Source organism: Saccopteryx bilineata, chromosome 2 (genome assembly GCF_036850765.1).
Source record: "Saccopteryx bilineata isolate mSacBil1 chromosome 2, mSacBil1_pri_phased_curated, whole genome shotgun sequence".
Lineage (NCBI taxonomy): Eukaryota > Metazoa > Chordata > Mammalia > Chiroptera > Emballonuridae > Saccopteryx > Saccopteryx bilineata.
Window position 1 is genome coordinate 8,596,758 of NC_089491.1, and position 24,797 is coordinate 8,621,554.

The window sequence follows — 24,797 nt, forward strand, 5'->3', positions numbered from 1 at the left end:
TGAGTTGAACTCCATAGATTTATTCTTTCTCTTGACCTTTTTTCCTCTCTCCTCTTAAAACTGTAACTCAGCTGCTTCCCCAAGGATTCAGCAGTGGCAATCCTGAAAACCCATTACTGCTTCAAACATAACAGAAAGTATCCTCTTGTGCTGAGCAGGAAGTAACAGGCTAAGGGACACGAGGCAGCTTTGTTCCAGATGCGAATTTGGTGCAGACTTGAACCCAGCTTGCCTCTGAGTGGCAGAGGAAATGCCTGGCCCAGGCGCAGAGACAGTGAGGAGCAGGACAAGGGAAAGGGAGAGATGAATGCCTCCCAGGGATTTACCCCAAGATGGAAACTTACTCTCCTTACTTCCTGTGATTCTCCCACCACCCCCACAAGTGTTAAAGAGAAAAGTAAAGCTCAGAGAAATTAAGAAACCTGCCTGGGGCCTCACAGAGAGTGTATAGGATTTGAACCCAGGTCTGTTTGGCTCCAGTAGCTATGTCCCACCCACCCACTGGCCATCAGACACACAGGAAATCACCATTTTTCAATGAACACCCCCAGCATAGAAGCCCTGCCCTGTTCTGCCCTGGGCCCCTGCGTCTTCCCAGGCCCCTGCCTCTGCAAACAGGCCCGCAGGACGTCACCCCTGAAGGGGCCTGCGCTCCATTTCACCCTCAGCCCTGGGCCCCTGCGTCCTCCCAGGCCCCTGGCTCTGCAAACAGGCCCGCAGGACGTCACCCCTGAAGGGGCCTGCGCTCCATTTTGCCCTCAGCCCTGGGCCCCTGCGTCCTCCCAGGCCCCTGGCTCTGCAAACAGGCCCGCAGGACGTCACCCCTGAAGGGGCCTGCGCTCCATTTTGCCCTCAGCCCTGGGCCCCTGCGTCCTCCCAGGCCCCTGGCTCTGCAAACAGGCCCGCAGGACGTCACCCCTGAAGGGGCCTGCGCTCCATTTCACCCTCAGCCCCTTTGCACCGTGGGGGTGTGGGGAACTCACTACTTAATAAGAGCAAATTCCACTTTTAGAGTGCTTATCACTCTACAAAATGTGTGGACTCCAACACCTGTCCACTCCCCAGGACCAGAAAGCACAGGCCAAGGCCGCGACGTGCTGTGGACTGAGGGGACCTCCCAAAGGAGGCCTCCTGGCCCCAGAGACCAGGCCCGGAGAGAAGTTCCATATTAAGTCTTTCACTCCCGTAACAAAAACTCCAAAAGCAGCCAGTCTTCCACAGTTAATACTGCACAAATCCAGGGAAATCTCTTCAGTATTATTAGCCTCTAATCGGGAAGATTTAAAAGGCTAAACCATAATGAAGTCATAAAAATAGCCTCCTCCCTCTTGTACTGTGCCAGTGCTGTGCTAAGCCCTATGCACAATTAGCACTCACCACAACTGTCATTACATATTTACTTGTATCACGCATGCATTGAATGCCTGATTTCCCCATCAGACCTACAGCCCCTCCACGTAGGAAGTGTGTCTTAGACCGTGGGCTCAGTTCCCAGCAGCTGAAACAGTACACGGGAGCTGCTGGGTAGACACTGGCTGAAAGAAGAAAAGTGTGAGTGAAGCCATATTGTATTGAATTCAGACAATAACCTTGGGAAGTACATTATTTATTCCCCTCATTTTGTAGCTGAAGAAAGAGACACTTAAAGCTAGATGATGACAGTAAAACTGAGCACTTAGTGCCCGACTGAACTAAGAGCTTTGCCCAGACTAGTGACTCCTAACAGCACTGTTGTCAGGGAGGTTTTGTCTCCATTTTGCAGAGGGAGAAACTGAAGCAGAGCAGGTCTCTTCGCTTCTCTGAGGCCACCCAGCTGGGAAATCAGAGGCAGGATTAGAACACAGGTCTGTCCAGGCTGCCACAGTATCAGTCGTTTATTTATTTTTTTCTGTAGCCAGTCCTCCGGTGCCCAGCAGCTAGTGCTAGTGAGGCAAGCTGACCTAAGAGGTCCTAGGCTACAGCTCTCCCTGCCTGCTTTCTCCCTTGGAGTCAACATTCTCCAAGAAGGCTCATGACTGTATTGTGGCCACTACCCCTCCCACATCTTCCATTTCCTCCCACTGCCTCCCTGGCACCCATCATGGTACATCTGTCCAGGTCCCATCGTCAGTGGGCCCACCCAGGCATAGGGGCCCTGCCAACTCTGCCATGTGACAGGCAGCTGCGGTGTGAGCGGGAGAGTGTGGGGCTTGGAACCATGAGCTGTGGAGCCCTGGTTCTGCCATGATGGGTGACCTCTGGCAAGTCTTTGCACGTCCCAGGGCCTCAGTTTCCTTGACGGTAATGGGGAGCAATGATGGTGGTTGTGAGGAGTCTGGCCCAGGGCCTGAACCGCTGAGATGCTCAAGCAGCTAAGCTGACCTCACGCCGGCCCCACGGTGAGGCCCTGGGAGGGATGCACTGCTGGGTTTGCCATAACCGGGGATGGCGCCCAGATGCCGACCACGTGGAGGCCACCCACCTCAGACAGGCCAGTGCCAGAGCCTCCAACTGGGTTGGGACGGCACAGCTGCGACATCTCAGCTCCTTTCCTATTTACACAGTTACTGCAGCAGATGACACTGTGTGATTGGCCTTGTTAAGAGGGACAGTAATTGGACCAGCCATCGGCCCTGGCTGCCATGGGGCTGAGCGGTGCCAGAGACCAGGGCTAGATGGGGAGGTACAGATGTGCTGGAGGGAACAACCATCATAGGAACAGCCACTCTCTGTGACAGGAAAGGCTGGCCTTGCCTGGGTCATGGCATCTAGGTACTCTCATTTCCCTGTTTCACAGATGAGGAAATAAGACCTTAGAGAGGAAAGATGACACCCAGATCACACAGCTTCCAAATGAGGGAGTCAGGATTTGAATTCCAGCCTTTCTGACTCCCAAGATGTAGTCCAGAGCACGCTGCTGAGTGCTGGGGGCCGGGCATCATGGCTGCCCCAGGGACGAGGGCCCAGCCCCAGAGCTGTGGCCTGCTTCCCCCAGGGGCACTGCTGGCAGCAGCATCTGCCCCGTGGCTTGCCCACATGCAGACTGGACCTCCTCTGAGATGCACAGCCACCTAGACACACTTCTGCTCTGCTCCCTCCTCCATGCCCACCCAGGGCCTGCTGTCACTGCTGTGGCTGCAACACAGTGCCAACCAGACTGCCATCGTGGGGCAGATAACAGTGAGCTGCCCTCAGCTCGCTCTGCTACAGATGCCCTCCACAGCTGGGCTGGGCCCAAGCCCAGGGGCTGTGGCCAAACCCTCTTCCTGACAGTGAGTCCAGGCCCCCCACTGGGTTTTGTCCACAAATGCTCTGACCCCGAGGAGGGAGTGCCAGGCTGTCAGAGGAGGTGCTCTCCTGAACAGACACCTTCTCTTAAGCTGAGGGACATCGTGCCCCATGGAGCAAAGCCCGTGAAGCCGGGCACTCTCGGCCTGCCAGAGCCGAAGCCCTCGGCTGGCACCGGCTCCACCACAAGCCCGGTGCTCACTGCTCTCCTGTCTCCCACGCCGCCCGTCTCACTTCCATCCTGACTCTGGTTTGGTGTTTCTCACACAGCTATCTATTTAATAAGGAAAATTCCGCTGTGCTGAGGGGGAAAACCCTCCACAGCATAAAACATGCCACATTTCCAACTTATGCTTCCCATTCTCTTCCTCTCTCTATTTTAGAGTTTGAGATAAAAGATGTTTTTCCATGTTCTCCTGCTCTGCCTCGAAAAGATCACTTTCAAACTTCAGAAGCGAGGAGCGCTGGCACCCAGAACTATACTTGTGTGGTTTGATCACATAAACTGTCCTGATAAATTTTAAATGAAACAACAGAGCAGCAGCTCATTAGGCTTTTTTTTTTTAAAGAGAGCACAAAGCAATTCCATTGACTGCAGGAGAAGGTCTCTCTCAGCGGGTGGCTCAGGCTCCCTGTCAAGATGAGAAGACTGAATGTTAATTAGTACCAGCTAATTAATATCAATCTTGCAAAACATGGGCTACAGAAAAAAAAATCCTCATTTAAAAAACATTTCTTATACGGAATGTGCCGCAAGATTACCAACACCAAGACAAATGTTTTCCAGGTCTGCAGAAAGGGGGCGGGCCCAGGCAGTCACATGTCAGGTGGTCAGAGATCACATTTCTTGGACAAGCACATGGCCTTGCTTATTTCACGGTATGGAGGCTCATGAATCACAAAGGCATGTGGGCAATCCTGCAGCCTGCCTAGAATCTAGAGTCTAGGGCTATCAAATCTCCTCCTCCTGGCTCCTCAAGGTAAAATGAGGACATAACCACAGATCCCCTCATGCCATGGGATTACCTGGTCATCTACAAGTGCAATGGGGCAACCTACTCTTTGCAAATGTTCTCCCAAAGAGCTATGGACCACATAGCACATGCTGGTATTCTGACTAGCAGTAAGAAAGGGCATGAGGAGATGGCATGAACTTGGTTGTTATTATTTGACTTGCTTTATGCTGAACATTGAGCTGAGTACATGACGTATATGATCTCATTTAATCCTTCAGTGACTCTTTTACAGTAGAGAAGAAACCAGTACTCTGCTTACATTCACTCCCAATTCTTTTGGAAAAAGACTCTTACTTTTCCTTTGGGGGAATCGTACCACCCACACTCATAATCCATGTGGTTTTGGTAGGTCTAGAATAATTCCACTTCCTCCCCAGCCCCAAAGGTTAAAACAAATTTTAAAAATGAACCATTGGGGAAGAAAGAAAGCACTCCAAGTGATTCAGAGATGAAAGACTAAATTAAAGTTAAAATAACGAACTATATACATATAGGATACAGTAAAAGCCACATAACCAGTCCAAGAAAAATCCACAGCCTGAAATGCTTATGTTAATAATTAAGGAAGATAAAAAGAAATGAAATTAGTATTCATTATAGAGAAACAGAAAAAAAAAGACAAAGCAAAAGAAAGCAAAACAATTGAAATATAAAAGCAGAAGAAAGGAATTTAAAAAGTAAGTCTTGTAGAGTAATAAATAAAATTGGAAGTTGGCTCTTTGAAAAGTCAATAAATGAGACAATTCCTTTGGTATGTATGATGGAGAGAAAAGAAAGAACACACAGATGTACAATGTTAGGGATGAGAGAGAGAATGTGACCTCAACTATGGAGGAAGTGTGAAAATGCTGATATGTGCAATTTTTATGCCAAGATATCTGAAAAGCTAGCTGAAATGGGTACTTACTAGGGAAATATATCTTCCCAAAACTGTCTCAAGAAGAAGCAAAAACCTTCAAGTCACCATTAAAGAGGAAAACATTAACAATATTGAGAAAGGTACTATACTTAAAAAGTACAATACCCAAATGGTTTGTGGAACCCAGTGATTAAAATAATATTAACTTAAAAGATTAATAAAGCAAACAGGTTTATTATAGGGCAGTGACACTTCAACAAATGATCTTGAGATGCTGACAAGTCATTGATAACTTTAATATCCATTCCCAATGAAGTACTGAGCTAGAAACAGACTTTCATAATGTGATAAAAGATGTGTGTCAGAAAAATTAAAACAATGTTCTTAATATGAAATCCTATTATGGGAAAGAAGTCAGGAATGCTTGCCATACTGCTACCATTTAACACGACTCTGGACACACAAGCTAATGAGATGAACATGACAAAGAAATGTGTTATAAATATTAACCCTTTGGGTAGTACGAATGTTCATGTATGTCCTCGTGCCTCCTGACCATCCAGAGTATGATCATACAAAATTTTTTATTTTAAAAATATGTAAGGCAATATTTAAAAAAAGCAAATGTATGTTCTTCTTGTTTCCATAAATTGGTTATCAAAGATTTTAAGTTAATAAAACTGTAACTGGAACTAATTTCATTTTTTGAAAAAAAACTCATTCCCCGGGGTCAGCAAGCATGAAAAAAACTTACTACTCCAAGGGTTAAAGAGACACATAATATTACTATTATTTTTCAAGTGATAGAATGTTATTATATTAGTTATATAATTAAATAACCTAGGCTAGTCAACTGAAGAATTATCAGTACTAAATAACAGAGTTAAGTTCAAAGTAAATACATATAAATCAATAGCATTCTTATACACCAATAATTATCAGCTAGAAAATGGGGAAAAAATTAAAAAGGGAGCCATGTACAATAAAAACAAAACTAGAAAATCCCTGGGAGCAAACTTAAAAAGAACTGTGTAAGACTATATGAATAACACTTTTTTGGTAGAAAAAATATATAACATTTATTAAAATTAAATATGCATATATTCTGAGCTTAATTTTTCTTTCAAAAAATCTACTTTAATGAAACAAAAGCATAATTCATACAAATATAAGCCTTTTCTCTTTAACTCTCTGTATTTTAGTTGTCACAATGAGAATGTAACACTTTGATAATTAAGATAAAAACCCATAAAGTAAAAATACCTTAAGAATATGAAAGGGAGATGTAAAAAAATGAGGAAATATTTACTATTCCTAGATGGAAAGACTCAACATTGTAAAGATATCAGTTATTGCCTAATGAATAGATGGATTTCACACGACTCCAAAACTCATTCCCAAAGCTCACCTAGAATGAAAACAGATTTTTGAAAAGAAAATCAACAAAGGGGGCTTGTCCTAATTAATGTATAAAATTCATATAATTCAAAAATTGATTTCAAAGTTCACCTAGGAGAACATGTACATGAAACAGAACATGTTTGAAAAGAAGAATAAAAAAAGGGACTTGTAAAAGTGTGCTATGAAGCTATAGTCATTAAGCAGTGAGGCACTGCTACAAGATCAGACAAATAAGCCAATGGCACAGAGTAAGGAATACAGATGAAATTCAGTGACAGACAGAGGGACATTTTAAATCACTAGGAAAAGGATGGGTCCTTCAATAAATGGCACTGGGACAAATGGTTATCTATTTAGGAAAATATAAAGCTGATGTCTACTTCATTCCTTAAAACTGAATAAATTCTACCCGAATCATTACCAGCTAGAAGCAGCAGTCATTGGGACTTGGGTGTGAGCTGCAAAGTATAGAATTGTGACAACAATTCCAGTGCCATGCAGACTTTTCCTGGATGTGGACTTTTCCTGGACACCTGCTCCTTGTGACAGCTCTTAACAGACTGAACTGGGGTTGGGTTGCATTTTTCAGGGATTTGGCATGGTGTTGGGGCCAACTTGGACTTGGTGAACATGTTAAGGACGCTACTCTTTTATAGATTCTTGCTGTATTGGCCAAGAGTTTGCTTAAAGGCTTTAATCATTGTAAAAAAAAAAATAGAAGACTAGATAAAGAAGATGTGGCACATATACACCATGGTATACTATTCAGCCATAAGAAATGATGACATCGGATCACTTACAACAAAATGGTGGGATCTTGATAACATTATACGGAGTGAAATAACTAAATCAGAAAAAAACAAGAACTGCAGGATTCCAAACATTGGTGGGACATAAAAACGAGACTAAGAGACATGGACAAGAGTGTGGTGGTTACGGGGGGTGGGGGGAGGGAAGGAGGGAGAGGGGGAGGGCGAGGGGTGGGGTACAAAGAAAACTAGATAGAAGGTGATGGAGGACAATCTGACTTTGGGTGAGGGGTATGCAACAGAATTGAATGACAAGATAACCTGGACATGTTTTCTTTGAATATATGTACCCTGATTTTTTTATGTCACCTCATTAAAATAAAAATTTATTTATATAAAAAAAACTGAATAGGCCCTGGCCGGTTGGCTCAGCGGTAGAGCATCGGCCTGGCGTGCGGGGGACCTGGGTTCGATTCCCGGCCAGGGCACATAGGAGAGGCGCCCATTTGCTTCTCCACCCCCCTCCCCTCCTTCCTCTCTGTCTCTCTCTTCCCCTCCCGCAACCAAGGCTCCATTGGAGCAAAGATGGCCCGGGCGCTGGGGATGGCTCCTTGGCCTCTGCCCCAGGCGCTGGAGTGGCTCTGGTCGTGGCAGAGCGACACCCGGGAGGGGCAGAGCATCGCCCCCTGGTGGGCAGAGCTTCGCCCCTGGTGGGCGTGCCAGGTGGATCCCGGTCGGGCGTATGCGGGAGTCTGTCTGACTGTCTCTCCCCGTTTCTAGCTTCAGAAAAATACAAAAACAAAACAAAACAAAAAAAACTGAATAAATGCTGGATAAATTGGGGACTGAAATCTCAATAGTACGAATACTGAAATAAAAGAGAGGAGAACCTTTTTATAACCTTGAGGTGCACGAAGGCTTTTGTGTGACGTGAAACTCAAGCCTTGAAAGAAAAGACCAGCACACTCTGCATGATCGAAGACCTTACTCCAGCTTGAAAGTCAAAGGTCAAAATGGAAAAAATATTTATAATTTAAAAGCAGTCAATAGTTCTAATATATAAAGACTTCCTGCAATAAAGGCAAACAATGTTATAGAAGATGATCAATAAAGATGTGAAAGTTGCCTGAGCTTCATTAATAATCAAGAAATTCAAATTAAAACAAGTTTGTTTTTTGCTATTTACACTGGCAAAGGTCAAAAAGGTTGATAACACATGGTGTTGACAAGAGAGTATGGAAACAGTCCCTCTTCATGAGGCCGACTATAGCACAGAGTGATAGACATTCTTGGGGGTAGAATTTGGCAGCATCTACCAACAATTTCTACTATGTATTTTCCAGAATCCAGCAATTCCACTTGTAATAATTTATTCTATAGCGCTATAGCAATATTCCAACAATTGGCAAAATAAACAAGGAATGTTTATTGTACCATGGTTTATAATTTATAATTGTGAAAAATTGCAGGATTAGATAAAGGATTTTTCTTAATCCAAGCAGAAAAATATGATGCAGCTGTTAAAAGGCTAGAATACATTTCTAAGAACTGACATGAAAAGTTATCTATGATGTGTTTTTAAGAAAAAGAAATCAAGTATGATTTTGTAGGCAAGAGAGAGAGAGTGGGGGAGACAGAGAGAGAAAATATATTGCCCAAACAGTTAATGGTAACCATCATTAGGGATAAAATGTTAAGATTATTTTCTGTTTTATAAAATTTTATATTTTTTCAGACTTTAGCCACAAATATGTACTACTTAAAAAAATGTACTACTTTTAGAAATATAAAAGAGCAAGTTTTTCCTTCCTTGCCACCCTCCCAAACACTTTGTGGGCAGGGAAAAGGTAGGCAATATTTTATGCAAATGAATTTCTGAACATTTTTAGCTCCGCTTGAAGACCTAGTCTTCAGGTTTCAATTTAAAGGCTACAGACTTTTACCAACTGCCATGGAATCTACAGGTCATTGTCAATGCTTCATTATCTCCTGACTTCTCTCCTTGTTTTTGGTCTCCACTTCCAATCCACCCTGCACTCTGTGTTCTTTCTAAAACCCAATCAGGCCCTGCCCTTGCCCAACTTAAAACTACCCAGTGACTTTCCATGCCAGTGGCAAGGGTTCCCAGCCTTCTGGGTCCTGCCCACATCAGCATCTCCGGCCCTTTCGCCCACTCTCCTACAAGAGACTCCAGTCTCGTGGGCCCCCTGCAGCTCCCTGGATGAGCCCTCTGCTTTGCAGGCTCTGAGCTCAGCGGAGGCATTTCCTCCCCTTGCCCACTCGACCTCCTCCTCCTCCTCCTGCTGTTAGCTGGTCCCTCCTGGGCGCTTGGAGCAGGGTGCCCTTTCCTCGATGACAACATTTGTCACATACTCCTCGAAGGCAAGGGCTATGTCTTACTACCTCTGCGTTCTCAAGGGCCCAGCACTGAGCCTAGCATGAGGAGGGGCTCAGAAAATGAATGTTTGGGGAACGAATGGACAGGATGTGCAATCTTGCCTCGCACACATATAACTCTTCAGTCTGGCCTCTGAAATTCCACTGTTCAGTGGGAGAGTGCTTGTAGCTGCCAGGCACCCCACTCCTCCGCCCCCAGCAGGGTCAGCCTTGTGTTCTGCTATCTCCAAGCTAAATACCCACATTTCTCTGAGTGCTATAAAGGACTTCCAGAGTAGCTGACGTCACCAAAAGGAAATGCAAGATGATTCCCCCAGTGAAAGCTTCGGAAACCTGCCCCACATTGGGTAGAATTGAGGCTGCCCACGTGCCAAGGAAAACACTCTGAGCTTGTCTTTCCAACCCTGGCTCACAGATTCGCTACTGTGCGCAGAAAGGCTCCCTGGACGTCCGAGGCCACCAGGATCCCGGCCAGAGAGTGAGCTCATGGCCGGCTCACTGCTTCAATCACCAAAGTATTTTCCACTTCCACTAAGGCGCTCATGCATCTGTGACCACACTTCACCTAGTCTTTAAGTGTAACAAAAAATAATGGAGGCAAAGGCAAAACTGTCAGATTTGGTCATTACTCAATGGAAACTGTAACAAAACACGACATTCTAAACCTCAATCTCCAAACCCTGCATTCTCTGGAAAACAAGCAACAGATTTTTGGAGAGTTAGCTAGATCCAAACTCATGTTCACTTTCTTAAAGCAAATTCTGTTTTGATTTTGCTGAAATGAAACACTGAAAGGCTCCTTGGGCCCCTTTGGAGGAAGAAACCATCTGACTACTAATTTATTTGTGGATTTTAGGTTAGATGTTATGATCTCTCCCTGCCTTGCTCAATAGAGATGACAGATGCAAGTCCCTACAGGTCTGTCCCAAAAACCTGCTTCAGGCACCAGTGGCTCCTCTTGCTCCCCAGTGGGGGCCACATCTGTGGCTCTGCCCTTCTCCAGGACACAGTGTGTCCAGCAGGCGTTCAGCTCAGACAGATCCAGGTGGCCCAGGGTCAGCTAGCCTTTGCCCAGCCCTACCCTATGGTCTGGGTGGGCCCGTGATACTACTCCCACCAGGCCTGTGAACCACTCACCAGGGCAGGAGAGAACTCAGGCCCACCGGTGGGAGGCGCCTGCTGGTCTGGGATTGTGCTGGTGGGTGGATGGAGGAGGAAAGGAGAGCCAGGTCACTGGCTGGGGTCATGCGTTAGACTGAAGGCCCACTCACACCTACTGTTGCGCTGCCTCTCCCCGGCCCACTAGACTCAACTCTTGGGAAACTTGACTCCTGGATGCTGGGCTCCTGGTCTACTCCTTGAGGTGCAGTCTACTCTGGTTCTCGAGCTCCAACTTCACTCAGTCCTGGCTCCTCCCCCTCTTCACAGCTCAGTGCAGTTCCAGCTGGCTCTGGGGCCAATGCTGCTCTCATCAGGACACTATTGGCTACACCATCATGGGATGTTTTCAGGGAACAGAGAGGTCAAAGTGGCAGAGAAATGTGTTTGCTGACCATCGGAAGTGGCGAGGAGCAGGAAGGAAGATGGCAGATCACTGCAAGGACACAAGGTGATGTGCTTAGGGACCAGCCCACTCGCTGATGCCCAACATCACTGTGCAAGGACATTAGTGCTGTAAATACTCACTGAGTGCCTCCCATGCTCAAGGTACAGAGGAGAGCCTGATCCCATGAGGTGTCCAGGGTAGCAGAAGCATTCAAAAGTGGCATTAACTACACAAATAATGAAGGACACAAAACTGCTGAAAAGTAATACTCTAGTACAGTGATTTTCAACCTTTTTTGAGCTGTGGCACATTTTTTACATTTACAAAATCCTGGGGCACACCACCTACCAAAATGACACAAAATGCACTCTAACACAAAACATATTATACATATAGTTAATAATATAGTTTCTAAATGTATTTATACTCACTTAGTGTGAAACCTGGGCCTGTTTCAATGAACACAAAAGGGATATCCTGGCAGGAATGGTAGAAAGACACACACAAAGCTCTTCCTCAACAGTTCTCAGTCTCTCTCTGTTTTTAGTTTTTATCGTAGTCAAGCTTGAGAAGCTCAGCTCACATAGATATGTGGTTGAAAACGGGAGCAATGTCAAAAAAGTTTTGTTGGCCAGAATGGGGAACTCCTTGGCAACAGATAACCAAAAACTGTCCAAAGGAAGATCAGCAAACTTTAGCTTTAAAGTTAGATAACATTGTGATGCATTGTATATCACCCTCTGCGGGGGCCTCTTTTAAAAAGAAAAAGGTCAAATATCTATATACACCATCAGGACAGACATAACCAGCTGAGGCTGAGGCTTTATCTAGTGGTGGCAACATTTACCTCCAGTCCTGACCAGGATTAGAAATCGGGACCATGGGGAGGAGTAGCAGCTTCAACTACTCGTCCCGGCAAGTGCGCGGCAGCCCAAGCAGGGACCTTCCTGGGTGTGGATGAGAGGCGGCCTGCTAGTGGTCGGGATGAATCCTAGAAGGTGATTGGTCAGTGAGCGTTCCCTGTGCCTCCACTCTTCCTGTCGCTGATAGCTGGAGGGATTGTGAGGGGAATGTTTATGTTCGGATGGAGGCGGCTGACAGCGGGCCGGATAAATAGCCTTCCCGGGCCGTATCTGGCACGCGGGCCGTAGTTTGGGGATCCATGTTTAATTTCCCCACAGCACACCTGACCATGTCTCATGGCACACTGGTTGAAAAACACTGCTCTAATACACACTTACTTTAGAGAATTATCCTCAGATGCCAGCGAGAGACCCAGAGAAACCAGCGGTATGCAACAGACAGAAATGGGTTAGTCTCCTCTTTAACACTTGGGGGGTTCATCAGTATGCTCTCTCCTGCTTTAGCTACTCAACTCCAGAGATGTTAAGTAACCTGCCCGAGGTCACTCAGCACATACATGGCAGAGGTAGGATTTGAGCTTAGGTCACTGGGCTTAAGGCCCACGCTTTTACTTACTATGGTGTATGTGACACATACAGTTCAATATGTATGTAAGAGGATAATATTAAAACTTGAGACATCTGTGCGCAAATTCTGGCACTGTCAGTTATTTGTTCACTGTGGTCCTGCATGATCACACTGCTTTCTCCAGCTGGGAAGTGGAGGCAATACCTGTAACTTTCCCGCCAGGTGGAGGCAAAGAGGAAGGGAGAAAATACGCATGAAAGGACCAGCACAGCATCTGGATAAAGCGAGCACTCGGTGACGACACTTGAGAAGAAAACTCTAAGAAATGGGCTACATATCTGTTTCTGGAAACCTTCCAGAAGAGACTAAACAGCCTCTCATAAAGCCCCCCTTGACTTAGCACTAAAAGTCTTGTGGTTAGAAAGGAAAGATATCTCACCCGCTAACACTAATGGACAGACAGCCTTATTGCTAGACTCTAGGAAAAAATGAAATATGCTATAGGCAGAAGTAGAGGATAGAAACTGAACAAATCTAGACCTGGTCTTCTGAAATGGAGACAATTTGTTCCTTCCGGGGCCTGTCCCCGGACTCGGACACAGGGCTATACAAACTGGAAACCTTGGGTCAGTGACTAGCACAGTGCCCAGCAGGAGCTGGTCGGAGAAGCTCTGGCATGTCCAATCTGGCCCTTTCCCTCCATCTCCTACACCCATGTACAGACTGCTGCTCCCAGAAAAGAACTGGGGGGTGTGTCCAGAGTGTAACCCAAATGTCTACCTGCTGATAAACCCCGAAGATGACAGATTTGACCTTGTGTTGGGCAAACAAGTGTGTTAGGCTTGCTCGCTTGTAGTTGACCTGATTGATACATGAGCGCAGGGCAGAGCCATGTGTGTATAGTCTATGTAGGGCTGCAGGTGCTTGCCCTCAGGGCGGCAGGTTGTTGATTGTGGATTGCCTATTGCCATTGGGAGGGGCTATTTTTGCTACTGTTTGCTGGAGCAGTTTTTTCTCCCAGCCTGTTGTGTTTGTAAGTCCTGAGAGAGAGAAGCAGTGTGCCCTGCCAGCTTGCTCGCCCAGTGTTGTGAGACTCTAATAAAAGGAATGGCCCACCATCCTCCGGCTCCATAGTTCCTTTACCGTCTGCCCAAATCCAATGTGTACCTGCATGGCCTCAGCCACCGGCATTACGCTTTGTTCAGGGAATACTCGGAGGAAAGGAAATCCAACAAGGGCACATGAAAAATACTGCCAGATAATGGGGCCTGGACCGCACATGAGAACACATCTCCGCAGTCTAGTCCAAGGCCGGGAAGAAAGTTCCAAGACACTCTGATCAGTAGAAGAAGATAAGGCTGTGATAACAGAAGCCTGTCAGAGGTGCAACTGCAGAGGGAGATAGGATGTGATGCAGGAGATAAGAAAATAATAAAAGGAAAGTAAAAAACACAACAGAAGAATAAAATAATTGACATCAGAGACAGCAATGAGTGAAATGGGTAACTTGGAAACCCACGTTATTGATGTGAGGGCCAATCTGGCAGGCCCTGCCTCTCCACCCCCCATGCCAAGGAAGAGGGCATGGGAAGAAAGTATGTAAGGGGATGGAGCCTGAGAACAGCGAGCCGCCCCAGGGAAGGGCATCACACCAAGGACTGTATACCAGGTCCCAAAAAAGATCCATCCTTAGACACAACCTGGATAAATGTGTGAATTACAAAAAAAAAAAAAAAAATCTTGCAAAGATCCAGGCAAAAAACAAAAGCAAAACATCCTACACAACTCAATAGTGACTGCACCTCTCTGAGCGCGCTTTAGGAGCCCTTGTCTGCTCTGTCTGAACTTGACTCTCCATCACACCCACGCTGATTGTGACAACTGCCTGCCTACAGAGCAGCTTCCCTGTGGGAGGAGGAGCTTCTCCAAGGCAAGAACCATTTACTTACATTAGAGGCCATTTGGTCGTTTGTCAGTTGCTTTGATTTTTTTAGGAAGAAAAATATTGTCCTCTTATGGTACTTAAGTATAAAGACCCAAAGAGACCTGATATATGATTTTGGATGTCATAAAATCTAGTCAGTGGACATTCTTTCCATAGAAATTTATGGGATGTTTCACCATCACAGACCAAGGGCTGCCAGAGATGCCAACTTCTGGACACACTATTAACAGACGACACGTGCTCCAGTCACACTCCCTCATCAGCAGTCTGTGCAGCTAGAACCTATACTGCAGATGCGGCCCCAGAGGCTGGGTCAGAAAGCAAGCACTTGGGGGCTTTTATGGCTGCCTAAGCTCTGGATGACGCTGGTGAGCTCTGAGAATGAACACCTTTCTGCGGGTCCCAGAGGAAAGACTACTAGGTAGTCAACTGTGACAGCACAGGAAGAGGCATTTCTGTCAAGTCCAATGTGGGTGTGGGTGCTTCCTGCCAAGTCCCTGATCACCGGGCACCCAGGGAGCAAGATCCCATCCATGCTCGGTCACGGGGGGGCCGTAAGGAGTGGAGCTGACAACAGTGTGGGTGGGCTGGGTGGGGGTGAGGTAGCCAGGGGATACCAGTAATAAGGTCTGTTTGGAAGCTGAAATAGCTCGTCTCAGCTAAAGTGGAAAGTCCGCCGCAGGGCACTGGTGGGAGATAATAATTTGTAAATATCCTACTTCCCAGGCTGCAGTGGGTATGGCTCTGGGGCAAAGGCCTGCTCCTCTCCCTCAATCAAGGTTTTCTGACAGTGATCTGGCCTGAATCTTGTTCTCAGCAAGATGCCCTGGTGACAGAGTCCATCCATAGGGATGGAACAGGGAGGGAGGGAGTCAACTGAGGATCTGGGACAAGAGAGCTGCCTTGCACTCAGTGGGGACAGTGGGAGCCTCTGGCAAGCGAATGCTGCTAACCAAGACCATGGTCATTGAGTTCCTACTATGTGCCAGGCTCTGGGCTAAGAGCTGCGCCTGCGCCATCACATCAAGTCCTCATTTTACAGAAAAAGGAAAGCGAGGCTCAAAGAGGCACGTTCTTTGTCGGAGAGCACAGAGCGAGTGTGTGGCAGAGCCTGGACTGCACCGAGGTCCCAGTCTGGAGTCTGGGCTCTGACCCATGGAGGGCCCTTGCTGTGTCCTTCTCCATCCTGGAGCTGTAGGCTGGGGCGGGGGCACTACCATCTGTGGGGTGACCCTGAGCCAGACCATGTGCTCTGGGCCTTAGAGCCATCCCATCGGTTCATCTACCAACAGGGCCGCAGCGAAAGCACCATCCCTGTCATCCAGGCGGGAACAGACTCAGAAAGGTAGGGTGACTTTCCAAAGGTCTCCTGGCCAGCAGTTTGAGAAGCCAAGATGTGAACTGAAGTCTGACCATCCCCAAACCACGCTCTTCCAACCTCGCAGCCGTGGCCGGGGGGGGGGGGGCACGGAGGGACACCTTTCAGTGAAACTCTGTTTTGTTTCATGCCATCTGAACCCTGTGAGCCCTGTCCTCTGAGTCTCTGAGTCCAGGCCTGGAGGGCTGAGTCTTAGACCCTGTCCTCAGAGAGGCAGATGTCCTTCTGGGGAGTGGAAGCCTCTCTGGGCCAGAACGGGACTTAGTTCCAAGTAGATTACCAAAAGCTCAAGCAGAAGTCTGATGTAAGCCCCACCAAACCTCACTCCAACTGGTTCATGGGCCCTGATCTGGCCACAGCCCTGGGCTAAGGCCTTCAGTAAGAGGTGTCCACTGTGGTGTCAGCACCGCCCCAGCCATGGACCTCAGGACACAGCCTGCTGAGATTTCTCAGGACTAACAGTAAGACACTAGTGTTGACCAGCGTGGAGGGGCTGGGCTTGGAGGCGGGAGGACCACCTCCCTCTGCAGCAGCGGTTGCTCCAGGGTTAAGCCCTCTGGAGGGCAGCTTGGAAGCCGGTCCCATAGGTTCCGTTTCGGGTGGGGACTCCGGGGCCAGGAGGTCTGGGAGGGCCAGGAGGTCTGGGAGGGCCAGCTCTGCTGCCCTCAGTGGCCTCAGAACAGCTCCTCAGCCCTGTGCCCCACAGTCTGGGCATAGAAGCAGTAAGGCGGAGTGCCCAGGGCTCTGACTGTCATCAGGGATGACCCCGGGGGCGGGGGTGAGGGGCTGGGTCTAGTCCCTGCCTGTCCCATCTTTCAGTGCTCCAGGTGCCAGGAAGAGAGGGTGAGACAGGGGCAGAGGGGCTGGCCTTCAAGTTTCCTTCAGACAGTTTCCAACTGGGAGTTCTGCCCCTACTGAGACCTCTGCCTTAGTAATTACGGGACACCTAGAAAGAAAGGGTTGTTTCTGATGGGGACTCTTTCATCTCTGACTTAAATTATATGTCATGTGTTAACGTTCTAACTCTGATGTCTTCTAGAATTCAAATGAGACATAAACATGCTCCCAGAAGCACAGAGTTTGCATTCATTACTGGGACCACCTTGAACAAATAAGAGGTGTCACCAAATCTATTTATAGTTTAAACATCTTTCTACTGTCTTTCCTTTAAAATCTATTGAGGTAGTTCCCACACAAATAAGTGTCCAGCCCCAACAGCCATTCATTCATTTGGGCTTCGTGCCTGGGGATAGAGAGCAATGAAGTCACACATGGGGGACGGCGAAAAGACGCAGGGGCCCTGCACACAGGAGGGGAGTGGAGGGAGAAATGTAAATTCATAAATAATTTACTGCCACGTAAAACCCATCACATCATTAAATTTAAAGTAAGACCACTGCTGAAAGCCAGCGAGGCTTCGGCGAAAGGAAAATCCGCGTGTTGCTGGCAGCAGGGCAAGCTGATACAACCTTTTTAGAAAGCATTAAGGATTCCGAAGTCAGAAAACTCCTGGTATCCTTTGCCTCTGTCATTCCACTCCTAGGGACTTCTCCTGAGGAAATCATTATAAAGGAAGGGAAAACATTGTACACACAAAGATATTCACTGCGGGGAAGTCTAGCGTGGTTCACAGCAAAACAACACAACCCAAACGAAGCAATTAAGTGTCAAACAACAAGGGAAGGGCGGAGGAAATGAAAACAAACTACATGACAAAAATGTGGAAATACAGATGTGGGCACGTTAGGTGCTGGGCTGCTGGGGTTCTAAGTGCTTCAAAATTTACAGCAGTGTTACCCAGCTGTTTGTGCCTTTTTCAGAGAATATGGTAATTTTTAAGGGAGATAAAACTTCATTCTAATCATTGATACTAATTGTTAGATTTAAGTTTTTCACCAAAGTAGCAACAAATATGTATATTTATGTAATATATGTTACATAATAAAATACATTATGTAAATATATGCATGTTATATACATATGTAAATATATGTGTATAAATACACATAAATATATGGGTAAATATAAAGTCAACAAGACCTAAAAGAGTGGTTTCCTCCCAGAATACCAGGAAACCTCATGTGCCCCCACTTCCCAGTTATTTCATTGGGCACGTGAAATTCAGGTGAGCCTGCAGTGACTCAGGGGTCTTATTTACAGCCAGGAGAATGGGGCTTGCAGCCCTCCCCAGAGCGAGTTAGGGCTTTGCTGACTGCACTTGACCTTTCAGGATGACTCCCTGGTGTGCCTCTCCCAGCTCCTGCTTCTGCTTCCCCCCAGACATTCTCCCCACAGCCTCCAGAGTCCCTGCCCCACCTGCTTTCCCCCATGAGATCAGGTCGGACCAGTCAGCCTGGCATCCCAGGCCCTCCGTGGAGTGCCTGTCTTATGGACCATTCGCAGCGTAGGGTGCCACACACTCGTCCACCAGACGCTATTCCTACTCTGGGAGCCTTAGACCAGGGCTTCTCTTAACCTACTCATAGGTGGGTCTGTAAGCACAGAATCACTGGCCCCTCTAGGATGGGTCCCCTGTTCCCTGTGAGGTGACCAGGCCTCTGACACTGAGCCCTGGGCATTTACTGCTGCTGGGCAGGAGAGTCTATAGCCTTTGCTGGCCCAAAACCTGGCCTACTACCTCGACTTACTTCCCAATGCCTAGGGAGAAGGCAGGAGGTGTGTCCTCTCAGAATATCTCAAATGAAGCAGCTGACAGAGGTTTTACCCATTTTCACCAACAGACCTATGTGAAGCTGGATTTTCACAAACAACTGTGAAAAACACCAAGTCCTGGAATGGGCTCTTGAATACATACTCCAAAATGACAAATTCGTACCAAAGACTCATTTACAAATAAGGTAAAAATATGCGATAAAACTTTGTTGTAATTTTCTATATTTAAAACATTTAAAATAAAGATTACATTTTTTAAAACTTTAAATAACTGTGTCAACAGAAGGCTGCCAATTGTCCTTACTTGAGAAAAATATCCTTTGTTTTGAGAGTATGCCCTGCTTATATTGTTGGTATTAAAATGCTCTTTCCCCTAGGAAATAATGATGATAGTTTATATTTTACTCATTTACTATTTAAAAAAAAAAAGTTGGCAGCCTTGTGAGAAACTGCAGACTTTCTTTCTGAAGTTGCCCTTGCCCACAACATCGAAGTCTGGGACCCACTAGCCTGAGAGCCCATGAGTGCTCTGGCGGCAGTCAGCGGCCAGAGCTGGGAGCCCCAACCCTGCGGCTTCTGAGCAAGGAGGGGGAGGGGCCAGGTTGGGGCAGCTCTGTGTCGCTGCAGGCTCCAGGATCGCTAATACCTACAAAATATCTGGAGGTTGAGTAAGTAGGAATTTCAGTTTGGCACAAAAAGCTCAAGCTTGAGTTCACTTCTTCCCTCCTTTTTTTTTTTCTGTCAATTTCCGTATTACTATGGGGCTGATCACCTGGACCCCAATCTTACTCGTTCCTCCAACCTCCTGGCACCTCTCCTTGCCAGGTGCAGGCCAGCGAAGCCCCATCTCTGCACCATCTCAGGGGGGCATCTCCTGGACTTTGCCCACACTGCCAAGTACCGCTGGAGGCATTCACCCACTGCTGCAAATCCCCGATGCCCAGCCTTGGCAAGGCCCAGCCCACTCCTTGGCGCCTCCTGTATCCCCTTTGGTGGCTGGTTTTCCCCAACAGCTGCCCATCACCACCACCCCCAGCTGTCCCTCTCCACGGGCACCCTGCCTCCTAAATGAATGACCTCAGCTTCCTGCTCTGCCCCTCATCTACCTCTGCTGCCTTCCCCTTGAGGCCCACCACCTTCACCCATCCCCCACTGCAAGGGCTCCCTGGCTGACCTGTGTTTACTGGGGGTTTTCTACTATCTCCCTGTCTACACTACCTTATTCTTTTAAGGTTTAAAAGAACATATCTTTTCTGACTAAAAAGGGAAATTATGCTCCTCCTAGAAAACAAATAAAAACATAATAAGAAAAATCACCGCTTGTAATCCCACGGCTAAGAAACAGGCACTCGGGATTGAGGCGGTTCTTTCCCGTAAACACCCTCGTGTGCACAAGCCAGGCCTGTGCTGCCGCTTGGTTCTGCTGTTCCGCGGTAGAAGGCCCCAAGGCTCTCAGTCTTCAGTGAAAGTGGACAGGGTGGCAACCCAAGCTAGGCATTGAGGCTGGACACCCCGGATGCCTCTGTGAAGGACCCAGGAAGTGGGCAGGGGCTACCACAGCCCCTTCTTGACTGCACATAATCAGAGCTACTGCTTTACACAGGTGCCCAGGTAGCTCCAGGCTCTGGGAGTGAACAGCCGCAGCCCATGTGTCTGACCCGGCAGTCAGGCGCACAACTTCTGGGGTGCCCTGAAGTCAACTCAACAGTGAGACGAAGAAATGGAAAAGGAAGAGGAAGGACCCTCTGGGGTGGAGAAGAGGGCCTGGCAGCGACAGACAGCCCAAGCCCCCCCGCCTTTCCTCCCACAGGCTCAATGCTGTGATAATGGCAACAACAATAATAATCATAATAATATAAAAGCTGAGCCATGTTGAGAGCTCACCATGTGTCAGGTTCAACAACACCTGTCACCTCTGTGTTCCCAAAGTGCGGATACACTTCACTGAGAAGCTCACGGGTGGTTGGGGCATAGATAGGGTCTGTACCTATTTTAGTATATATTAGAAAAACTACAGCATAGCACGCCCTTACGATCACAGCTATGAATAAATAGATTTAAAGAGAAAAGTTAAGAGAGATAGTAGGAACAGTGAAGGTGGTTACGAAGACCTTAGCTTGGGGAAACACTGTTTGTCTTACTGGGGCCTCTCAGCAGCTGCTCCATGCCTGTGTGACAGCACACCAGAAGGTCAGGTGCACAGGGGCGGGGTAGGGGCTGACTCAGGCTAGGGCCCGTGCCTGTCTGACCCAAAGCCTGGCGCTCCTCGCTCTGTCCCTGCCGAGGCAGGCCCCGCTTCGCCCCTTCCCCCTCGCTGTGCCGACCCACCTGCTGCTCGCACGCAGCCCAGGCCTGCTGCTCCGGGTGCTGGCCCCCAGTGGGCCATGCTACTGGCTCGCTGACACCCATCTCCACCAGTTCTCTTATTTTTTTGGTGGTGCTGCCCCAAAGGGCAAACAGGTTTATTGGGACTATAGCCAGACCATCAATGGCTGGACTTGGCCACCTGCTCAGTGTGTCATTCTTCTTGATAGCATAGAAGTTGGAGGAGCCCTTGCCACGTTGATAAGCTCATCTGCCAGGTACTTGGTGATGACCTTGATGTTCCAGGAGGCAGCCTCATGGGCACCTGTGCAGAGAAGCCAGGTGGCCTGATTCACACGGCGCAGAGGAGACATGTCCACAGCCTGTCACCTCATGGTTCTGGCTCACCCAATGTGAGCCAGGTCCTCCTGGGGGCCACTGTTGGCGACGGCATTCCCCAGGACCCTCAGGGCTCTCGTCAGTCAGCAGGTAGATGACTGGGAAGGCACGCCAGCCTGACGATGCAGATGGTCCTGGGATTCTTGTGTTACAGCCGTGCATCACCAGCGAGATGGTGCGGCGCTCCACAATGGGCACTGCGCCTCGCCGAAGTGCCTGGCTGCACAGTGCACTGCAGTGTGGGGCAGGTGCTTGGCATCATCTCTTCTTCACCATGATGTAATCCTGTAAGGAAATGTCATTGATCTGCCCCTCATCAGTACCCTGCTTCCTGAAGAGCCTGATGTCAGGAGTCTGTGCTACTGCAGGTGCAATCCTTTCACACACCCCATCCTCGCAGCCGGGGAGTGTGCGCTCTGTGTGACCACGTGCCATGCTGGCATCCACAGGAAGAGCCTCACAGGCCTCTCTTATTAGTCCTGTCCACAGAGCATCTGTGCTAGCACAGCCAGGCACAGGGGCGGGGTTCAGGAGCATTTCTGCGCCACTGTGCAGGGAGCCCCTTCTCGAAAAGGAAAGGACTGGTGCTGCGGGTTGATGGTGTGAATGAGCAAGTCCACCGTGGGCCTGGCAGTCACAGCTTCCTGGGCCCCGTATAGTCAGACTGACTCAGGAACGGCAATCGGGAAGTTTCTCCTAGCCACAGGCCACACGAGCAGCCTCTTGGAGAAGGGGCACAGGATAGCTCATCAAATCTTGCCTTGCCAGGCCTGTTGCATGTCAGCACAGGACAGCATGACCCACCTTCTGGCCAAACCTTCCTGAGTCAGGGCAAGCCCAGACAAGGCACCAGTGCCCTGCGGCCTGGGGCATGTCTCTCCAGGAAGGATCATCTTCCATCCCTTGTAAGGACAGAGAGCTGAGGTGCTGGGGCCAAGCCACGGGAGATTACAGGGAGAGACAGAGCAATCCTTTGGGATCCTCATCCTTGCCAGGGCCAGAACAAGAATGTGAAGGAATCAGATCAGGTTTGAGCTAAAACTTCTGCTCAATGAAAGTGCCACCTATCTACCAGTAACTGGGACCCTGGCCTATTAATGATAACCTATGTAGCACCATGAGCTGGGCACCGAGTGGATGTCAGCACTGGGCTTGAGCATCAGTGAGCTCCAAGGCGTCCTCGCACAGTACTCTGAAAGAGCTTACAGCCACTTTATAGGCCTATCCACTCTGCCCTCTGGCTCACACAGCACTCCCTGCAGAGCCTACTGGGTCTGCCCTGGCTTCTCCTTTGTAGTAATCAGTCTGTAACTAACAGAGTCTAACCCTAATGATATTAGTGGCTTCCATTCTCCAAGGGCTACCTGCTAGCTCCATATCACATCTCCCTGAACCCCTAGGGGGCCCCATTTACAAATAAGGGACGTGAGTTCAGATGAATTAAACTTGTCCAAAGTCATCAGGCCAGTAAGTGACAGAATGAAGCTCAAAAGTCACATCTACCAGATTCTTTAACCTCTACTTGTTGGTTATTCAATACCTGCCCTGCTAGGCCGCATGTGCCCAGGTCAGGACCAGACCTGCCCTGCTCACAGCCACCTCCCACTGCCAGCACAGTGTCTGCTGCATGACAGGCGCTCAGTTAATACTTCTGAGATGAAAGAAAGGGGGGAAAGATGTGTAAGTCAGAACCCTTTTGGTTGCAAGTGAAAGAAACTCACCTGAAACTAGCTTCTAAAGGGGGAAGGACCCTAGACTGGCTCATAAGACCAGAGGCTGCACCACCAAATCCAGGCGGTCCCACGACAGCCCCAGGGATGGTGGGGTGCAGGTGAGGGTTAGGTGGGAGGCGACTGCTGGGCCACAAAGAAAACAGCCATCCTAGTAGGTGACCTTATCAAACAGGAAGCTATCTTAGTTATCCAGGTGTGATTTAAGTTTTTTGTTAAACTCAATTACTATTCATTACAGGACAGTTAAAAATACAACCCTGCTGTGAACTGAATGTTGGTGTCACCTAAAACTCATATGTTGCAATCCTAACCCCAAGATGATGGTATTAGAAGGTTGGGCCTTTATGGGATCATCAGGTCATGAGGGTGGAGCCCTCATGAATGGGATTAGCACCCTTATAAAAGAGACTCCGGAGAGCTTCCTCACTCCCTCCACAGTGTCCATACACAGCAAGGAGACAGTTGTCTATGAATGAGGAAGTGGGCCCTCACCAAACACTGAATCTACTGGTGCCCTGATCTTGGCTTTCCCAGCCTCTAAAACTTTTGAGAAATAAATGTTTGTTGTTTATAAGGCACCCAGTTTATGGTACAGATACTCCTCAACTTATGATGGGGTTATGTCCAATACACCCATTGTGACTGAAACTGCATTAAATACTACACTTCAGAGTGTCGATTGTTCACCCTGGTGACCGAGTGCCCGGCTGAGAGCTACGGCTCAGTGCCGCTGCCCGCCATCACCAGACAGTCCTGCGCTGCATGTGGCTAGCTGGGAAAAGATCAACACTCACCACTCAAAGTAGTTTCTACTGAATCCCTATAACTTTAGTACCATCATCAAGTCGAAAAGCCGTAAGGCTAATCATTGTTAAGTTGGGACTGTCTGTATTTTGTTACAGCAGCCCAAACTAAGACAAAGCACCTTCCAAGGTGAGATAAAAATCCTGGAGTCATTCCTGTGATCACCTGTTTTCTGTACACTGTGGAGTACACAGGTTTCAATTCGAAAGTCCCTACTTCCTCCAGGAGTATGGCAAGAAGAACAGAGCACGGCACCATCTGCTCGCCAGGGCCGCCTGTGTCAGAGGGGACCAGACCAAACCAGGTCCTTCCCACCACTGCCAGGTGACTCCTGCATAAGCAGATCTCACTGGCCCTGGAGAGAGTGGGCCCAGTAAAGTCTGCCAGATGAAAGGCCAGTGGCCATGTTGACATCCACCGCCTTCACTTGGCAAGCTGTAAAAGAGCTTTGGGTGTGGAGGAAAGCAACCAGATTAGCCCACTCCAGCCCCGGACCATGATGATGAAGGTATCGCACCCATAAGAAGGGGATGAGCATCTTCTCTGGAGATGATGGTGATCGTGGTGAGAGCTTACAGGTGTGCATACCTCTGGGGGCTGGAACAAAGGCCAGCATTTCACCTGCTTCTTTCCACTGTATGCCGACAACAGCCCCACTGTAAGGGCGCTGTCTGATCACCCTTCCCCACGGAACAGAGAGGTCCAGAGAGGTTTAATGTCTCCCCCAAGGCACATAATTGTACGCAGTGAACTGAAACTAGGAATCCAAATTCTCTGGGACTCTGGGATTAGGGCTCTGAAGGCATCCGCTCTTTGCTGCACTGGTGGTGCAGAGGCAGCCGTGAGAATGCGGGGCAGAGTGCCGGGAAGATGGAGGCACTCAGCAGCGCTCAAG

At 48.3% G+C, this 24,797-nt stretch overlaps 1 protein-coding gene and 1 pseudogene across 13 annotated transcripts in view; both read right to left on the reverse strand.

Moving 5' to 3' along the window:
* Positions 1–24,797, reverse strand: part of RALGPS1 (Ral GEF with PH domain and SH3 binding motif 1) — a 330,788-nt gene that overhangs the window by 54,293 nt on the left and 251,698 nt on the right. The gene's annotated exons all lie outside the window — the stretch shown is intronic.
* On the reverse strand, positions 20,775–21,800 carry LOC136323672 (small ribosomal subunit protein uS7-like; annotated as a pseudogene).